This window comes from Hemiscyllium ocellatum, chromosome 45 (assembly GCF_020745735.1).
Source record: "Hemiscyllium ocellatum isolate sHemOce1 chromosome 45, sHemOce1.pat.X.cur, whole genome shotgun sequence".
In the NCBI taxonomy this organism is placed as follows: Eukaryota; Metazoa; Chordata; class Chondrichthyes; order Orectolobiformes; family Hemiscylliidae; genus Hemiscyllium; species Hemiscyllium ocellatum.
In genome coordinates this window covers 8,267,491-8,287,526 of record NC_083445.1, presented here as the reverse complement: position 1 = coordinate 8,287,526, position 20,036 = coordinate 8,267,491, and the positions used below count along the sequence as shown (strand labels likewise).

The 20,036-nt window shown below is 40.9% G+C and overlaps 1 protein-coding gene across 1 annotated transcript in view; it reads right to left on the bottom strand.

Moving 5' to 3' along the window:
- LOC132835859 (riboflavin-binding protein-like) overlaps positions 1-20,036 on the bottom strand; it is a 54,781-nt gene that overhangs the window by 23,320 nt on the left and 11,425 nt on the right. The gene's annotated exons all lie outside the window — the stretch shown is intronic.

Below are 20,036 nucleotides of genomic sequence, written 5' to 3'. Positions count from 1 at the left end.
GACCTGTCCTATTTACCCATATTCCTTTCCACCTATCCTCTCCACCCTCCCCACTGACTTATCACAATTAACCCCCACCTGCATCCACCTATCGCCTTCCCAGCTACCTTCCCCCCAGCCCTATCCCTACCCCCTTATTTATCTCTCAGTCCCCTTCCTCCACATTCCTGATGAAGGGCTTATGCCCGAAACATCGACGCTTCTGCTCCTCGGATGCTGTTTAATCTGCTGTGTTTTTCCAGAGCCACACTTTCTGATTCTCCAGCATCTGCAGTCCTCACTTTCTCCACAATGCAATGCTGACCAGATAATTTTTTTTAAATGAAATAATTAAATGTTTTTGAGAAACAACATTGCCCAGGCCACCATGGATAACTCTCCTGTTGAATGTTCTGATAAGGGTGTCTGAGAGGATAGTCTGAACTCTGATTTAATGTCTCATCTTAAGACAAAACCTTAGACAATGCAAATGTCCCAAAATTCTGATGTAGCAGTGTCAGCCTAGATTATGTGCTCAGGTTCCCAGGGGACTGGGACTTGAAGCTCTAAACCTTCTAGCACAAAGGTGAGAGTGGGTTAAGAGTCCCTCAGCTGGGGAGATCCAAGATGGCGGCGACCCAGTAAGTCTGAGTCTACAGTGCTCCTCCGAAGACTTAGGCAAAGTAGGCCACCCGCCACCACCACACTTACCAAATCATTTAAAATAGTTTTTACTAAATGTAATTAGTTGCTCAGTACTAAATTTAAACAGTCTAATCTCCTGTAAAAATGACCAGGGAGAAAGGAGCCCGCAGTTCTCAGCAGGCAGGAACCCCCCCCACACCCTCCCGAGCTGCAGCAGAGGCATCCGCAGCCGCCCCGGGTGACTTACCTACAGTGGCTAGCCTTGTGGAAGTAATCTCCAAACTGGACACAAAGATCGACGCCTTTATCGAAGAGTCCCAGAGCAGATGGAATTCACTCTCGGCCGCGCTTCAAAAGCACGATCTAGACATCAAGGAAATCGAGCGCCAAGTCGGAGGGGCGGAGTTAAAGGCCACGACCTCCAAGACTATAGCAGAATCAGCCGTGGATCGGGTCCGGACTCTCAAACAGCGAGTATGGACCTTAGAAAATCTTAGATTCTCGAGATCATCGAAAAAATTTGCTGGGCCTTCTCGAACGGGAAGAGGAAGGCCAGCTTACAGCGTTCCTCGAGCAGTGGCTTCCACAGCTGTTAAATCTGGAGGCTGGATCAGGCCAGGTAGGGGTGGAATAGGCCTACTGGGTTACAATATGTGGGCCCGGCTTGAACCAGGGCCCCCACCTGGTGCTGTTCCGGTTGCAGAGCTACAAGGAGAGGCAGATGCTCTTGGAAGCTTCCAGAAATCTTGGGAAAGATCCCCAAGCCACAACTTATAAAAGATCCAAGATTATGTTATTCCAAGACTTTTCCCCAGCTTTGGTCCGAAAGAGGAAGGCGTTTGACGAAGCGAAGAGGCGTTTAAGGGACTTAAACATTCAGTACTCCGTGTGCTACCCAGCGACGCTACACTTTAGCCATGAAGGGTCCGTGTACAACTTCGGATTGCCGGAGTAGGCCATAGAATTTTTGGACTCTCTTAGATAGATTGTAAGAGTTAATTGATGTTGTTTTGCCCTCCCCCCATCCCGGTTTACCCCTTTTTTTCCCCTTTCATTATCTTACTGTTTAATATTATCTCTGGAGGGGGTGAGGAGAGATTTTTATTTATTTGTTCTTCACTTAGCGATTTTCTCCTCCTTACAGACTGGAGGGGTCTAGTTAATGTAGGTGGGGGGAGGGGGTTACCTTATCCTATTTTATCTCTGTCTTTAGGAGCAGGGTTGTTTTCCCCTGTTATTTTGTATTCCTATATTTAATTATTATTTGCTGAGACTGTAATTTTATCATTATATATGTTCATACATGGTATTAACATTACCAAATATATCCAGTGTTGGTGTGTGGGGGGCGGGGAAGAGAGAGGGGTAGGGTACTCACTGTTAACTTTAGCTCTGTAGTATATTTGAATTTTTTATATCATATCGTGGGGTGCCTGGGTCAAGGGTGGGGCACTGGTTGGGAGAGGATATGATGGGCTTTTGGAAAGGAAGTGATGCCCCCTGGGAACATGGGCGAAAATCTCAGTTTAAATAAGTTCGTTTTATTTAGAAATAGTTTTTTATTATATTGATGTGAGTGTATTAAAGATCCTTTATTTTTGTGAATTTTATATGCTCTGTGCTCGGGATGTTTTGGATAGGGTTTCTTCTCCCAAGGGGTCTTGGGCTTGCCTGGACGATTATGGTTAATCAGTCGAATAAATGGTGCACCTACAATGTCAAAGGGAGTAATTCACCAATGAAAAGGAAGAAAATGAAAAACCTCAAGAAAGAAAGGGTTGATATAGCTCTCCTACAGGAGACACACTTATTGGAAGAGATTATTTTCTATTCTCTCTTTTTGTGCAAGGAAAAATATTTTGGTAAATTGGTTGGTGACTTTCGAACTGGCACAGAATAATCATGGAATATATTCACCTTACCTTCCTTATAAATATGGTGCACCAAAAACCCGAATTATTCCATAAAGTATGGCAGCCCTTCTTGAATTACACAAATACAGATATTTCGGTCATCCTAACAAGGGCTTTTATTTAATTGAGGCGAACCTGGCTGGTCCGGGGCCCCTTGGGTGAGTAATCCCGCCCGAATACAGGTTTTGTTACGATCTGACATTAACACATTCCGAGCATGTATTTCACTACTCAATTTCTGTGTTATCCATCGATTTTTTTTTTCTTGAATAATGTAAGAGATTTAATCATACATTCTGGCTAGTTGTAGGTTAGATTAGTAGTTAGTTGAGTTTTGTCATTTTTTTCTCTCGGTATCTCTTTTTTTTCTGTTTGATAGATTTTGATTATTATTTATTTAAGATTTTATTGTATGTCACTGTTTATACTTGGGGTTTTTTTATTTGTAAACTTGTAAAACCATGTTAAATTTTCAATAAAAGTATCTATTAAAAAAAAGTCCCTTAGCTGTGAAGCATGAGACATCATGACAGTATGGGACAAGGTAAATAGTCCAGCTGGACATATCCCGTATGGTATTTTTCATACTGAATTGAATTGAATTTATTGTCACGTGTACCGAGGCACAGTGAAAAGCTTTGTCATGCCATGCATCTAAAGGAACTGGTGCCTAATCACTTCTATTGCAAATCACTAACAAAAGAATTCTGTGAATGTGCACAAGTGGCTTTAATATTTAACACTAAAGTCTATTAGTTTTGTGAGCGGCAGATCCAGATTTCTTTTGCCATGTTTGTTTCCCATACCCCTGAGGCCCCTGAATCTCTGTATCGGCTAATCTTGAGCTTTCGCCTACTAATCTCCATTTAAAGGAATTCAAGCACCTAACCTCTGAACAGCAAATCCTTGTTTACATGAATTACATGAAAATAAATCCCATTCTTCTGGGAGTGGAGAATTTAATGTCTACTCCTATTCTACATTGTTTTACCAATTTTCACTAAGTGGCATCTTACAACATTGAAGTAGGCCATTGGCCCCAATATGCCTGTGCTGGCTCTTTGAAAAAGCTATTCAATTAGTCCCAATCTCCTGCTTTCTCTCCACAACCCAGCAAACATTCTTTTCAAGGATTTACCCTTTTGAAAATTATCACTGAATCTGCTCCCATTACACTTACAGGCAGTGTGTTATTCTCTACCCCAGATTAGTCATTTGTAGATCATTTAACTGAGGGAAATCACAGTTAAAGTCACCCCTATCCTGGTCAAGCCTCAACACATTCACACTCTCCATTAATAAACAGCAAGTAATGATTGTGAGATATAAGCCTGATTGAAATTCCCATTTTTAAAAGTACTCATTCTTGGGCTGTAACCATTGCTGATATCTCTGGGGTAAACAGGATGCCTGAACAGGATGGTCAAAGCACATTGGTGAGGGACTGGAATCAACTCACATATACAGCAGATCAGTTCAATCTTTCTTCACATTTTTTTTCCTTAATAGGTATTAAATGAACACGTTGGCCTTATTTCCACTGGTGTCAGTTTTTTTTTATTTCCAGATATTAAGAAAATGAAAATTTTTAACTTGCTATGGTGGTATCTTAACTCCCACATTCAGGATTATTGACCCAGCTCTCTGGTTTACTCATCCAGTAACATAACCACTGCATCCCCACACATGCTACATGCCCACTCTTGATTCCTGAAGAAGGGCTTATGCCCGAAACGTCGATTGTCCTGCTCCTTTGATGTTGCCTGGCCTGCTGCACTTTTCCAGCAACACATTTTTAAGCTTTTACACTCTTGTTCAAAACCTGACCCTGGAGTGAGTTACTGATCACAGTTAAGGTACCAGTGGCAAGTTACAACTGATCTCAACAGAGTCACAGAGTCATAAAGATATACAGCACGGAAACAGACCCTTGGGTACAACTTGTCCACGCTGATCAGAATTGTAAACTGATCTAGTCCCTTTTGCCAGCATTTGGCCCATACTCCCCCAATCCCTTCCCATTCATATACCATCCAGATGCCTTTTCAATGTTGTAGTTGTACCAGCCTCCACCACTTCCTCTGGCAGCTCATTCCATACATGCACCACTCTCTGCGTGAAAAAGTTGCCCTTTCGGTCCCTTTTAAATCGTCCCCCTTGCACCATGAACTTATGCTCTCTAGTTTTGTATCCCTCACCAAGGGGAAAAGACCTTGGCTTTTTAAACTATCCATACCCCTCATGAATTAATAAACCTGTTTAAGGTCACCCCTCAGCCTCTGGTGCTTCAGGGAAAATAACTCAGTATATTCAGCTCCCTCTAAACCTGGCAACATCCTTGTAAAATCTTTTCTGAACCCTTTCAAGTTTACAAAGCCCTTCCTATAGTAGGGAGACCAGAATTGCACACAGTATTTCAAAAGTGACCTAACTAATGTCCTGTACAGCCGCAACATGACCTCCCTACTCCTATACTCAATGTACCGACCCATATAAGCAAGCATTCTTCACTATCCTATCTACCTGTAACTCCGCTTGTAAGGAACTATGAACCTGCACTCCAAGGTCTCTTTGTTCAGCAACACTCCCCAAGACCTTACCATTAAGTGTATAAGTCCTGCCCTGATTTGCCTTTCCAAAATGCAGCACCTCACATTTATATAAATTAAATTCCACTAAACTAAATTAAACTGCCACTTCTTAGCCCACTGGCCTATCTGAACATGATCCCATTGTAACCTGAGGTAATCTTCTTCACTGTGCACCACACCTCCAATTTTGGTGTTACCTGCAAACTAACTAACGATACCTCCTATATTCACATGCAAATCATTTATATAAATGATGAAAAGCAGTGGACCCAGCGCCAATCCTTGTGGCACTCCATTGGTCACAGGCCTCCAATTTGAAAAACAGCCCTCCACCACCACTCTCTGTCTTCTACCTTTGAACCAGTTCTGTATCCAAATGGCTAGTTCCGCCTGTATTGCATGAGATGGTTCACCGGTCTATAGTTCTCTGGCTTGTCCACTTTCTTAAATAGTGGCTCCACGTTATCCAACCTCCCATCTTCCAGCATCTTGTGTGACTATCGATGATAAATATCTCAGCAAGGTGGCCAGCAATCGCTTCCCTAGCTTCCCACAGAATTCTAGAGTACACCCGATCAAGTCCCGGCGATTTATCCACGTTTATGCGTTTGAAGATGTTCAGCATCTTCTCCTCTAGTATGGACACATTTCAAGATGTCGCTATTTATTTCCCCTCCTTGTCTATCTTCCATATCCTTCTCCACGGTAAACACTGATGGAAAATACTTGTTTAGTTTCTCTCCTATCTCCTGCAGTTCCACAAAGGGGTGGCCTTGTTGCTGTTTAAGGGGCCCTATTCTCTCCCTAGTTACCCTTTTGTCCTGAATGTATTTGTAGAATCCCTTTGGATTCTCCTTAACCCTATTTGCCAAAGCTATCTCAAGTCCCCCTTTTGCTCTCCTGATTTCTCTCTTAAGTATACTCCTACAGCCTTTATAGTACCCTAGGGAATCACTTATTTCTGCCAACTATATCTGATATATACTTCTTTCTTATTCTTGATTAAAACCTCAATTTCTCTCATCATCCAGCATTCCCTACACTTACCAGCTTTGCCCTTCATCCTAACAGGAATGTACTGTCTCTGAAATCTCATTATCTCATTTTTGAAGGCTTCCCATTTTCCAGCTATCCCTTTGCCTGTGAACATCTGTCCCCAATCAGATTTTGAAAGTTCTCGCCTCATAACCGTCAAAATTGGCCTTTCTCCAATTTAGAACTTTAACGTTAGATCCGGTCTCTGCTTCTCCACCACTATTTTAAAACTATTAGAATTACGGTCAAAGTGCTCACTCACTGAGACCTCAGTCACCTACCCTGCCTTATTTCCCAAGAGGTCAGGTTTTGCACCTTCTCTAGTTGGTACATCCACACATTGAATCAGAAATATTTCTCGTATACACTTGAATTCCTGTCCATCCAAATCCCTAACACTCTGGCAGTCCCAGTCCATGTTTGGAAAATTAAATTCCTTTACCATAACCACCCTGTTATTCTTGCCGATAACTGGGATCTCCTTACAAATTTGTTTCTCAATTTCCTGCTTACTATTGGTAGATCTATAGTACTATCCCAACAAGGTAATCATCCCTTTATTTCTCAGTTCAACCCAAATAGCTTCCCTGGACATATTCCCAGGAATATCCTTCCTAAGTACAATCATAATGTTATCCCGAACCAAAAATGCCACTTCCCCAAGTCTCTTGCCCCTTTCTGTCCTTCTGATAGCATTTATACGCTGGAATATTAAGCTGCCAGGTTTGTCCATCCCTGAGCCACGTCCCTGTATTTGCCATGATATCCTAGTCCCATGTTCCTAATTGTGCCTTCAGTTCACCTGCCTTTCCTGTTCAGCCTCTTCCATTGAAATAAATAAATGCACTTAAATTTATCAGTCCTATCTCATTCTCTACTTTGTTCCCGCCTGTCCTGTCTGTTTGACTTGCTCCTTTTCCCAACTGTACCCGTCTCAGACTGATCTCTTTCCTCACTGTCTCCCTGGGTGTCTCTCTCTCTCTCTCTCACACACACACACACACACACACACACACACACACACACACCCCAATGCCTCAACTCCGCCAAACTAGTTTAAATCCTCCAGAGCAGCTCTAGCAAATTTCCCCGCCAGTATATTAGTCCCCTTCCAATTCAAACGCAAAATGTCCTTCTTATACAGGTCACTTCTACCCCAGAACACATTCCAATGATCCAAAAATGTGAACCTTTCTCCCTAGTACCAGCTCTTGAGGGACACATTCATCTGATCTATAATCCTATCCCTACCCTTGCTAACTCATGCCACTAGGAGTAATCCAGATATTACTACCCTCAAAGACCTACATTTTAAGTTCCTGCCCTAACTTCCTATATTGTTTCCTCAGAATCTCATCCTTTTCTCTTCCTGTGTCGTTAATTGCAATGTGTACAATGACCTCTTGCTGGTACTTTTCCCCTTTGAGAATATTCTCCCCTCTTTTTGAGATATGCTTCATCCTGGCACTAGGGAGGCAACAGGCCTCCCTTGTGGGCGGCACAGTGGCACAGTGGTTAGCACTGCTGCCTCACAGCGCCAGAGACCCGGGTTCAATTCCTGCCTCAGGCGACTGACTGTGTGGAGTTTGCACATTCTCCCCGTGTCTGCGTGGGTTTCCTCCGGGTGCTCCGGTTTCCTCCCACGTTCCAAAGATGTGCGGGTCAGGTGAATTGGCCTTGCTAAATTGCCCGTAGTGTTAGGTAGGGGGTAAATGTAAGGGTATGGGTGGGTTACTCTTCGGCGGGTCGGTGTGGACTTGTTGGGCCGAAGGTCCTGTTTCCACACTGTAAGTAATCTAATCTAACCTAAAAAGGCCATTCTAATGTCTCGCTGTCGGCCACAGAATCGTCTGTCTGTGCCTTCGACTAGAGAGTCCCCTATCACAGTCGGTGGATTGAAAATCAGCCAAGGTTCCTGTTGCTGAATACAATCCATTGGCTTTTGTGTACCTCATGAGGGGATGGGATAGTTGTAATATTTTATCTGGAGTCAGAGCCTTTCACAGCTCAGGTTGTTCTGCTGAGCTACACATTAGTTGTGGTTCAATGGCTAGCACACTCCAGTCAGAAGATTATGTGTTCATACCCTATTTTTGAGACTTGAGCTGGACACTGCCAGTGCATTACCAATGAAGGACTGCATCATGGGAGGCACTATTTTTTGGATGAGGTGTTAAATTGAAGTCCCAAATGCTTTCTTGGATGTATATAAAAGATCTCATGACACTATTATAACAGCAGGAGTTTTTTCCTGTGCAATATTTATCCCTCATCCATGGTAGTCGAAACACAAATGATAGAACTGTCTGGTGGGACCTTGTCAAAGCAAGTCTTTTCTCCAAATGCAGGAAGAGTACAATACAGAGTGGATGAGAAATACATTAGGCTCACAGGATTGATAACCTGTATGCACTGGAAATGTGAAGCAGGGTCTTTTTTGATATCAGCCATGCTGGCTCAGCTTTTCTTGTTGAGGTATTATTACAATTCGTACCTTTAAATTGCCCCCACCCTCAAGAAAGAAGAATTCTCATCTTTCAATGGGTTAAGTACAAACGTAAAGCAGAAATGCTTAAGCACAGGTAGTCTGTAAATAATTCATGTTCAGCAATGAGTTACGAGACTGAAATTCAATCAAACTGTTCTGACGAGGTGATAAACTAAAGGGAGCCAAGCTTGAATGGTTCTGTACATCAGCAGGATGTAACCATTGATTTTGCTATTTTGAATGCACTGCCAGCAGTTTTTTTTTATTCTTTCATTTCATACAGTGCATAGCTTCACAGCAAAGTAGGTTTTTTTCCTTCCTAAAAGAAAAATCAATAAGTAATCAGTGCATGAAATATGGTCAAGGTTAGGAAAAGGCAAGGGGTGAGATCTTGTGATGAATTGATTGATAAGGAGGGCACGGTGGATAGATATACCACTTGAAGGTTTAAAGTGAGTAGGTATAAGAATGAAGGTCATTCCTCGAACCAGCAATTTAAAAATTATGAGGTGCTTTGTTCTTGTAGGTAGGGTGAAGCAGAAGGGCCACATTCGACTGCAAAGCATTTCAGAGGTGTTCATAGAAATGCAAGTTCCATCTTCATCTGTCTATTCATTGGTGACTCCAAAACAAGAAATCAGCTTACACAAATTAGGCTCAGTGCCAATATTCAGCCCCACCAGAAGACAAGGTCATCAAGAAGCAAAAGGTTTAAATAAAAATAGTCCTTTAATTCCAGTTATTTAAAACCTCTTATGTTAGGTAATGCTCTGATTATAGTCTTCAATTCAGGCAATGCGACTATTTGTGTCAACACAACTTCCTCAATATCAAACATGCACACTGCAGCCCCAATATTAGTTCCCTTGCCAATTTAAGGGGGTGAGTATACAACTCTAAACTTACTCTATGTTAATCTCAATATCTATTGTGACAGTGCTCTCCATATTTCCTTTACAGGGCTTTGCAGATCTTACCACCCAGTTTTATTTCTCATCCTCCACTACAGATGGTATTGGTACGATTGGGATTCACCAACAAAGCATGTTCATGTATGACATGTTTTGAGCACATAATCTGGGCTGAGATGGAGGTGGTGCTTCACATCTTTCAGATAAGATTTTCAACTGATGCCCTCTAATGTGAGCCTGAAGGATCCCATGGTAGTAATTTGTTAAGAGCAGGACAATTCTCACCATTGATCCCACCAACATCTTAAAAAAAAACAGACTGTCTGGCCATTTACTTATTTGCTGCTTGTGGACTTTGCTGTATAGAAATTGGCTGCTTCTTTTCCTTCATGACCATAACGATAACGCTTCTAAAATATTTAATTGTGTGTAAACTGCTTTGGCATGACCTGAGATTGTGAAAGATACAACATAAATGCAAGCCTTTCTTTCCTTAACACACATCAGAGAATTATATCTGTGACAGTTCTGCTGGTGCTGTGTTGGGATTATCAACTGAACAATCAGGTGAGGATCCAAACTGAATTCCTTCGCCATGCAGTAGCTTAACTTGGACAAGGACATGCAGTACTATTTCTCAGAGTATGAAAGAAAGAAAATCAAATGAAATAGGCTTTTCACTCCCAATTATTATTAAAACTGAAAGAACTGCGCATGCTGTAAATCAGAGGCAAAAATAGAAGTTGCTGGAAAAACTCAGCAGCTCTGGCAGCATCTGTGGAGGGAAATCAGAGTTAATGTTTTGGGTTGAGTGACCCTTCCTCAGAACAGAAGGGTCACTCACACTGTTCTGAGGAAAGGTCACTCGACTTGAAACGTTAATTCTGATTTCCCTCCACATGTGCTGACAGACCTTCTAGGCTTTTTTGGCAATTTCTATTTTTGTCCCCAATTATTATTGTACGTGTATATCTACATGTGGATGTTCCATGAATGAGAGAATGTGTACAAGTATAGAATTGGACTCTAGCGTGATTGTAGATCACGGTCAAACAGTCATTGAGGTGAGATTTTTGAGTTTGTTCAGAGGCTACGGGAAACTCCCCAGCTTGAAGGGTGATGAAAATCTTTTGGGAAGTAAATTTGACTGGAAAGTCCTGGTATCCACAAAATTAATTATTTGTCAGACCATTGAATATACAATTAATAGGTGATGCCAACAAAAAACTGTTTCACACATACTATTTGACTGCACCCTGATTATCTATCAACTGACAACAGAACTTGTTTCAAACTAGCAGACATTTGTCACAAAAGCTATTAAACAACTGAAAAATAACTCAGCCATCAAATATTGTTAATGATAAGTCAAGGGTACAGGTGCAATCCTTTCTGAGATCTGAACAGATGTCAGTATATTCTGAGCAGTTACTGTCACAGAAGGCTGAAAGAAAGATCTGCTCCATAATAAAGGAAAAGTGAAGAGTCCAAGAATTGACCTTTTCAGTAGCTTTGATCGCTGCAGAGAACAGCAGCAAACTGCTAGGTAATCTGGTGAAAATATGATTGACATTGATGCACTCAGCATATTGCTACGTTATAAGGGTACAGATTTTGGCCGAGATGGCACTCAGCATATTGCTTCGTTATAAGGGTACAGATTTTGGCCGAGATGAAAATAGTAAAACATTTGGAGAATAGGCAAAGTTTTCTAACAACGTCAATGAAAGAACTTGGTGTTGAACTGAGCAGTGACCACAACATGATTGAATTTTACTTCCACCTCGAAAGGAAGGACAGTGGGTCTGAGATTAAAAAATTTTAAACTTAATTAAGGGCAACAATATGCACAAGGAATTGAGCTAGCTGAAGTGAACTGGGATGCTAAGCTAGTAGATAGATCAACACAGAAAGTGTGGCACAGTGGCTCAGTGGTTAGTCCTGCTGCCCTACAGTGCCAGGGACCCAGGTTTGATTCCATTGTTGGGTGACTGCCTGTATGGAGTTTGCACAAAACACGTTACTGTAAAAACACATTACTGAAACTGAACACCCTGCACTCATTAGAACTCTGATTGATAGAGATGTCTACTTGTCAATCATTCAGCATTCTTTTCTCAGATACTGTAAATGTTGATTACCACTTTAAATTAGTATTCTTATAAATTATCCTGATAAATGCAAGATGGAAAGCTTTAACAAATATGTATTGACAATCGTACTAAAACGAAAAATTCTAAGGGGAGGATCCAGCTTTCATTGTTAACTAAGGAAGTTTAAGAAATCATCAAACTCCATTAAATATAGGAGCAGTAGTAGACCATTTGGCCCACCAACTCTGCCCTGCCACTCAATAAAATCATGGCTGACCTGATAATCCTCAACTCCACTTTTGTACCTTTTCCCCATAATCCTTGATTCTCTTACTGATTACAAATCCATAGATCTCAGTTTTGAATTTACTTAACAGCCCAACCTCTACAGCCCCTTGTGGTAAAAAAAGTTTCCACAGATTAATTTCCCTCTGGGAAGAAATTCCCTCTCATCTGTCTTAAATGGGAGACTCCTTACTCTGAGATTATACCCTGGGATTCTAGACTTGTTCTTTCTCTCAGAAGTGGAAACTACCTTTCTACATTTACCCTCTCATTCTTCTAAACTATAATATGCACAGCCCTAACCTACTCAACGTCACCTTCATCCACATCCAGGATCTACCGAGTGAACATTCTCTGGATTGCCTCCAACAACAGTATATCTTTCCTTCAACAAAGGGATAAAAATGGTTCAAAGTATTCTAGCGATGGCCTAATTGGTTTTTGCATATTTTTTGCAAGATTTCCCTATTTTTATATTCCAGTCTCTTTGAAATGAAGGCCAACATTCCATTTACCTTCTCGTTGAATTTGGATGCTAGAACAAAGAACATAGAAGAGTACAGCACAGTACAGGCCCTTCAGCCCTAATGTTGCTCCAACCTTTTATCCTACTCCAAGATCAAACTCACTGCCATACCCTACATTTTACTATCATGTGCCATCCATATGCCTCTCCAAGACTCACTTAAATGTCTCTAATGTATTTGACTCACTACCACTGCTGGCAGTGCATTCCACACACCCACCACCCTCTGTGTAAAGAATCTATCCCTGATATTTCCCCTAAACCTTCCTCCAATCACCTTAAAAGTATGTCCCCTCATGATAGACATTTCTACCCTGGGAAAATGTCTTTCCCTATCCATTCTACCTATGCCTTTCATCATTTTGTACACCTCTATCAAGTCACCTCTCATCTTCTTTGCTGCAATGAGAAAAGCCCCAGCTTCCTCACCTTTTCTTCAGAAGACATGCCCTCCAGTCCAGGCAGCATCCTGGTCAATCTTCTCTGCACCCTCTCTAAAGCTTCTACATCTTTCCTATAATGAGGCAACCAGAACTGAACACAATATTCCAAATGTGGTCTAACCAGGGCTTTATACAGCTGCAGCATAAATTTGCGGCTCTTTAGCTCAATCCCTCTGCGAATGAAAGACAACATACTAGTCGCCTTTTTAACAATCCTATCAACTTGTGGAGCAACTTTTAGGGATCTATGGACGTGGACCCCAAGATATTTCTGTTCCTCCACACTGCCAAGAATCCTGCCTTTAACCCTGTAATCACATTCAAATTTGACCTTCCAAAATGAATCACTTCACACTTTTCCAGGTTGAACTCAATCTGCCACTTCTCAGCCCAGCTCTGTATCCTGTCAATATCCTGTTGCAACCTACAACAGCCCTCCACACTATCCACAACTCCACCAACCTTCATGTGATCGGCAAACTTACTAACCTACCCTTCCATTTCCTCATTCAAGTTATTTATAAAAATCACAAAGAGCAGAGGTCCCAGTACAGATCCCTGTGGAATACTACTGGTCACCAAACTCCAGGCTGAATACTTTCCATCTCCTACCACTCTCTGGCTTCTATGGGGCCATCCAATTCTGTATCTAGACAGCCAAATTTCCTGTATCCAAAGCCTCCTTACGTTCTGAATGACCTTACCATGGGGAACCTTAGTAAATGCCTTGCTAAAATCCATATACACCACATCCACTGCTCTACCTACATCAATGTGTTTGTTACATCCTGAAAGAATTCAATAAGGCTTGTGAGGCAGACCTGCTCCTCACAAAACCATGCTAACTATCTCTAATCAAGCTATGCTTTTCCAAATAGTTGTAAATCCTGTCTCAGAATCTTCTCCAATTACTCACCCAGCACCAACATAAGACTGACTGGTCTGTAATTCCCAGGGTTATTCCTATTCCCTTCCTTGAACAAGGGACTAACATTTGCCACCCTCCAATCATCTGGCACTACTCCAGTGCACAGTGAGGACACAAAGATCATTGCCAAAGGCACAGGCAATCTCTTCCCTCACTTCCTGTATAGTCTTGGGTATACCCTGTCCGGCCCAGATGACTTATTTATCGTCATGTTTTTCAAACTTTCCAACACATCCTCCTTCTTAACATCAACCTATTTGAACGTATCAGCCTGTTTCGTGTTGTCCTCACAAATGACAAGGTCTGTCTCATTAGTGAATACTGAAGCAAAGTATTCACCCTCCGATTCATACCTCCTCCAATTCCAGGCACAAGTTCCCTCCACTATCCCTGATTGGCTCTGTCCTCACTGTGGCCATCCTGTTGTTCCTCACATAAATGTAGAATACCTTGGGGTTTTCCTTAATCCTACCCGCTAAGGCTTTTGCATACCCCCTTCTAGTTCTCCTAAGTCCATTCTTCAGTTCCCTTCTGATCCTTGCTTCCTCAACCTTAAGAAAGCTTCCTTCTTCCTCTTGACCAGATGTTCCACATCTCGTCATCCAAGATTCCTCACCCTACTATCCCTTCTTTGCCTCAGTAGGACAAAGCTATCCACCACTTGCAGCAAGTGCTCCCTAAACAACCTCCACATTTCTGTCATGCATTTCCCTGAGAATATCTGCTCTCAGTTTATGCTTGAGAACCCTTAAATCCTCTGTGCTGCAGTTTTTTTTCCATTTCCTGCCTAATGCATAAGTTCACATTTTCTCACATTATATTCTATTTGCCAACTTTTTGCCTTAACCTATATTCCCTGCAGACACCATGTCTCCCTTGTCACTTGTCCTCCCATCTATGTTTGTGTCATCAGCAAATTAGGAGGTGCTACACTTCATTTCCGCATCCAAATCATTAATATATCTTATACGTAATTGTGACCCCAATACTTATGACTGTGACACTCCACTTGCTACAGGTTACCATTCTGAGAATGCCTCCCTTATCTCAACTTAATCTTCTATTAGCTAGCCAATCTTCCATCCATGATAAATACTACCCTGAACGCCATTGGCTCTAACCTTATTAAGTCATATTATGTGCAGTAACTTATCAAATATTTTTTTGGAAGTCTGAATATATTGCATCTACTGGTTCCCTTTTTAATACTTTGCCTGTTATATTCTCAAAAGAATTATGATGAATTTGTCAGGCATGTATTCCTCCTCGTGACTATTTCAATATACATGACAATTAATGTCACCTATGATTAATATACTGCTTTTGTTACATGCCTTCATTATCTCCTGGTTTATTATCTGTTCTACAGGATAGCTACTGTTAGGGGGCCTGTAGACTATTCCCATCAGTGCTTTGCCATCTAATCCCATTCATGCGCATTCTGCATCTTCTGATTCAGGGTCATTTCTTGCTATTGTACCTGTTCCATCTGATACTAACAAAGCCATTCGATTATTGTTTAGTTCCTGCCTGTCCTTTCAAAAAGTCACAAGCCCTGAACATTTAGGTCACAGGTCTGATCTTCTTGGAACCATGTCCCCATAATGGCTGTAAGATCATGCCATTCACCTCTATTTGTGCTGTTAATTCATTTATTTTGTTCGGGACATCATATTAAGGTTGTACGGGACATTGGTGTGACCTCTTCTAGAGTAATGTGTGCAATTCTGGTTGCCTTTATGGGGGGATATTATTAAACTGGAGAGGGTTCAGAAAAGTTTACGGGCATGTTGTTGGGATGGAAAGCCTGAGTTGTAAAAATGGACTGAATTGGCAGGGACTTCTTTCACTGTTACATAGGAGGTGGAGGGATAACCTTATAGAGGCTTATACAACCATGAGGAGCATAGATAAAGTGAATAGCAAATTCTTTTTCCTAAGGTGGGAGAGTTCAAAATTAAGAGGAATATTTTTAAGGTGAGAGGAGAACGATTTTAAAACGTCATGAGGAACATTTGTTTTTCACAGACAGTCGTTAGTGTGTGTCAGAGGAAGTAGTAGATGCAATTACAATTGCAACATTTAAAAGACATTTGGATAAGTACATGAATAGGAAACGTTTGGAGGAGAAGGGGCCAAATGCAGACAGGTGGGACTAGTTTAATTTGGGAACATAGTTGGCATGGACTATTTGAACTGAAAGGTCTGTTTCTATGCTGTATAACTCTATGACTCGATAATGTGCATTTAAATACGGTGCCATTAATTTTGTCTTTTAATGTATTTTCTCCCTTTGACTTTATTGCTGCATGTTTTTGTTTGTGCACACTGCCTCTTCCTGCCCAACTTCATGACTGAAATATCTACTCGGTATTGTTGCCTTGTCCTTTTTTCCCTTTGTATACCCCCTCAAGATTCTCAAGGAGCCCTCACAGAACTCAAGGAAAACGCATATATTTGTGTAGAGGCGAGAGTGAAGCAAGGCAGAATATAAAGAATTGCAGAAATAGCAAAATGTACATCTGAGAAAGAAATTTGTGTATGAATGGAAGCTTGCAAAAAATGTAAAAAAAGGTTACCAGGTATTTAAGCAATAAATGAAAGTAAAGTGAGTGTGGGCCCTTGAAAGAGTGAGAATGGGGAGTGAATCGTCGTAATAAAGAAATGGCAGAAAAAAAAGAATATTTTGCTTGTATTCACGATATAAAAAACATTCCAGTAATAGCTGTAAATCACGAGTTGGAAGGAAGAGATGAATTTGGTGAAATTACAATCATTAGGGATGTGATGAGAGGAAACAAATGGAGATGTGGACTGACAATTCTCTGGGTCCTGTTGAATATCATCCTGGGATCTTAAAAGAGGAGGCTGATTAAATAGTACATGCGTTGATTTTAATTTTCCAAAATTTGCTAGATTCTGGAACACCAGACTGGAAAATAACAAATAGAAGTCAATTCAGAAAGGCAAGGAGGCAGAAACCAAGAGACCATAGGTCCAATAGCTTGATGTCTGCCATGAAGAAGGTGTTAGAATTGACCATTAATCAAAGAATCCTAGAATCCCTACAGTTTGGAACCAGGCCATTCAGTTCATTGAGGGGCTACACCGCCCCTCTGGAGAGCATCCCACCCAGACCCACCCCATCTCTGTAACCTTGTATTCCCCATGGCTGACCCAGCTAACCTATATATCCCAGAACACTGTGGGCAATTTAGCATGGCCAAGCCACTTGACCTGAACATCTTTGAACTGTGGAAGGAAACTGGAGTACCCATGGGAAACCCTACACAGACTCAGGGAGCATGTGCAAACTCCATACAGACAGCCACACAAGGCTGGAATTGAACCCATATCCCTGGTGCAGTGAGGCAGCAATGCTAACCACTGAGTCAAAGGCTATTGTGCAAAGTAGGAGCACATGTAGTGGATAATATAGCAAAAACCAATGTCAGCATAATGGGCATTTCTTTAATTGACAGGATGAAATTGTGGAGTCCTGTGTGGACTCGGCTTTTCATACTTTATTTTAATGATTTAGATGAGGGGATCAAAGGTATAGTAGCTAATTTTGTAGGTGACATAAAGATGGTTTGAAAATAAGTTGTGAAGTGGACATGAGAAAATTCACATAGGCCAAGTGGACAAAATGGAGACTGGCAAATGGAGCACAATATGTGAAAATGTAACGTTGTTTACTTTGGCAGGAAGAATTTAAAAAGCAGCATATTGTTTAAATGGTGAAAGACTGCAGAATTCTGAGGTGCAGAGGGTTCCAGGTGTTCTAATGCACAAGTCACAAAATATTGGCATGCAGCTATAGCAAGTGACTGAGAAGACTAATGGAATGCTATCCTTCATTATGAGGGGAAATGAAAATAAGAACAAGAATGTCATGTTACAGTCATATAGGGCAGCAGTGATATCCCATCTCAAATATCATGTGCATTTTGGTCTCTGATTTAAGAAAGGTTGTAAATAATTTGAGATGGTACAGAGGAGGTTTCCCAGACTGACTTCCTAGAATTAATGGGTTGTTTTACGAGGACAGGTTGGACAGATTGGACTTTCTTTTCACTAGAATTCTGAATGATCTTGACAAGGTGAACATTGAAAGGATGTTTCCTCTTGTGGGCGAATCCAATACTTGAAAGTACTATTTAAAAATTAAGGTCACCATTTTAGGACAGAGATGAGGAAATGTTTTTCTCTTGCAGGTTTGTGTGAATTTGGAATTCTCTGCCTCAGAAAACAGAAGAATATTGAATAATTGAATATTTTTAAGGTGGAAGTGGATAGACTCTTATTGGACAAGGGAATCAAAGATTATCAAGCGTAGATGGGAATTTTGAATTCAAAAAGCAAACAGATTGGGCATGATCTTATTAAATGGCAGAGCAAGCTTGAGGAGCTGAATAGCTTACTTTTGCTCTTCATTTGTGTGTCGTATATTAGAAAGCTCTGCTTGCACTTCTTGGAGAAAGTGAAGTACAAATTAAACCTAGAAGATGGAATTAACTTGTTGCTCTGCAACACTAAGACCCAAAACTTTATTAACCTTGGACAAACAATTCCAAGTAGATGGAAATCAATGGCAAAAAGAATATCCATTAACTGTATATTCCCAATTAGGCAGAAGGTTAAAGCCAAAGGGTCCTCACTTCTTCGATTCTCTGACTGGATTTTGGTGACAAGAATGTTTTTTCCAGAAGTAAAAACATACTTAGGAGTAGATATTTTTGAAGTAAATAATCCAATTGTTGCTCAATCCTTGGACAGAGAGCCAGTTCTGGGTGGAAGGGTTTAACTCTCCATGTCCTCATTGTTCTAAGTATGAAGATTAATGTCTTAGGAGAAGTAATTAGCGAGGATAATGCTTCAGCCAGACAATGAAGGCATATGGCTAGCTAATGTTAATGACAAGCACTTCCTGTTTCTATACCATTTCAGAACGCACCACAAGGGTGACCGTTTTCAAGTATGCTTCTTACACACAACTACTGCTCATCATTGGCTGTGTCCTGTGTTCAGTGGTTTCTCTCTGCTGACAGATAGGCACTGATCTGCAGATAAATCAGAGCTTCTGGGGAGCCAACAACTGCACAAAAGCACAAACCTTTGAACTGCTGAAGATGTTTGTGAGGGAATTTAAAATCTTGCAAATCAAACAAACAATCTGTGAGCTATTATAATCGGAGTTCTTCTGCAAATTGCTTCAATTCAATTATTTCTTAAACAGAATACTCTACAAATTAAATAAAAAGGCAGAACATTTGAAATACACTTTGATCCTCACATCCATATTTATGAAAGTCTTTAAGTATCTCTTACACCAGCATAAAAACCCCAACTCCAGCTAGGGTTCATTTAAGAGGGTTCTCAGCATTATGCAAATCTATTATCTATTCATTGGATCAATGTAAAATGAGGAAATATGAAGCAGTCTTCTCCAGCGAAAGATTTTTGAAGCATTTGCCAGGAGCAAATTTACACATCATTAAGGAGAAACTTGCATTTATGTCATTCCATCCTCATGATGGACCATAGGGGTTCACAACCAATGAAGACACTTTTAGGTATCATTCTTACATAATGGGAACTAATTTGCTTTTTGTAGATTTTCAACAAGATCCCACACAGCAGGAAAAAAAATCGGTAATTCTACTTTGAGGCGTTGTGTTACTTAGAGGGATTTCACTGTGCACTAAGTAATGCCAAAGCTCCTGAGCTCAGTCTTTTGCATGGAAGTTGGGTGGTGGAAACCAGCAATTGAATGGAGCTTTCATTCTGACTTTGTGTGGCTGGAGAATGTTCAGTACTGACACTTAGTTACCATGAATAGAAGAGTGCCACACTGTGTTACATCAGCCCTCTCACATATGCAGTTAACATTAATTAGTTTGCATTTATCAACTCCAGTTATCATGCGAAAGAGACAGCTTAAATATATCCCATGGTAAATTCTGCTGAAAAGTGCACAAACATCTTTAGATCTCAGACATAAATAAACAAAATTCTAGTCCTAAAGTGAGATGTTGCTTAGTTAACTAATAGCTCATTCCAAAAGCAGTAAAGTTATACTCAGGATGAACATAAAACGTCAGGGTGCATTACTTCAGTATTCAATAGCAATAATGGTGCATATATTACATTTTAACCTCAATCCATGTGGCCTCATTGGTCTTCAGGGTTATAAAGA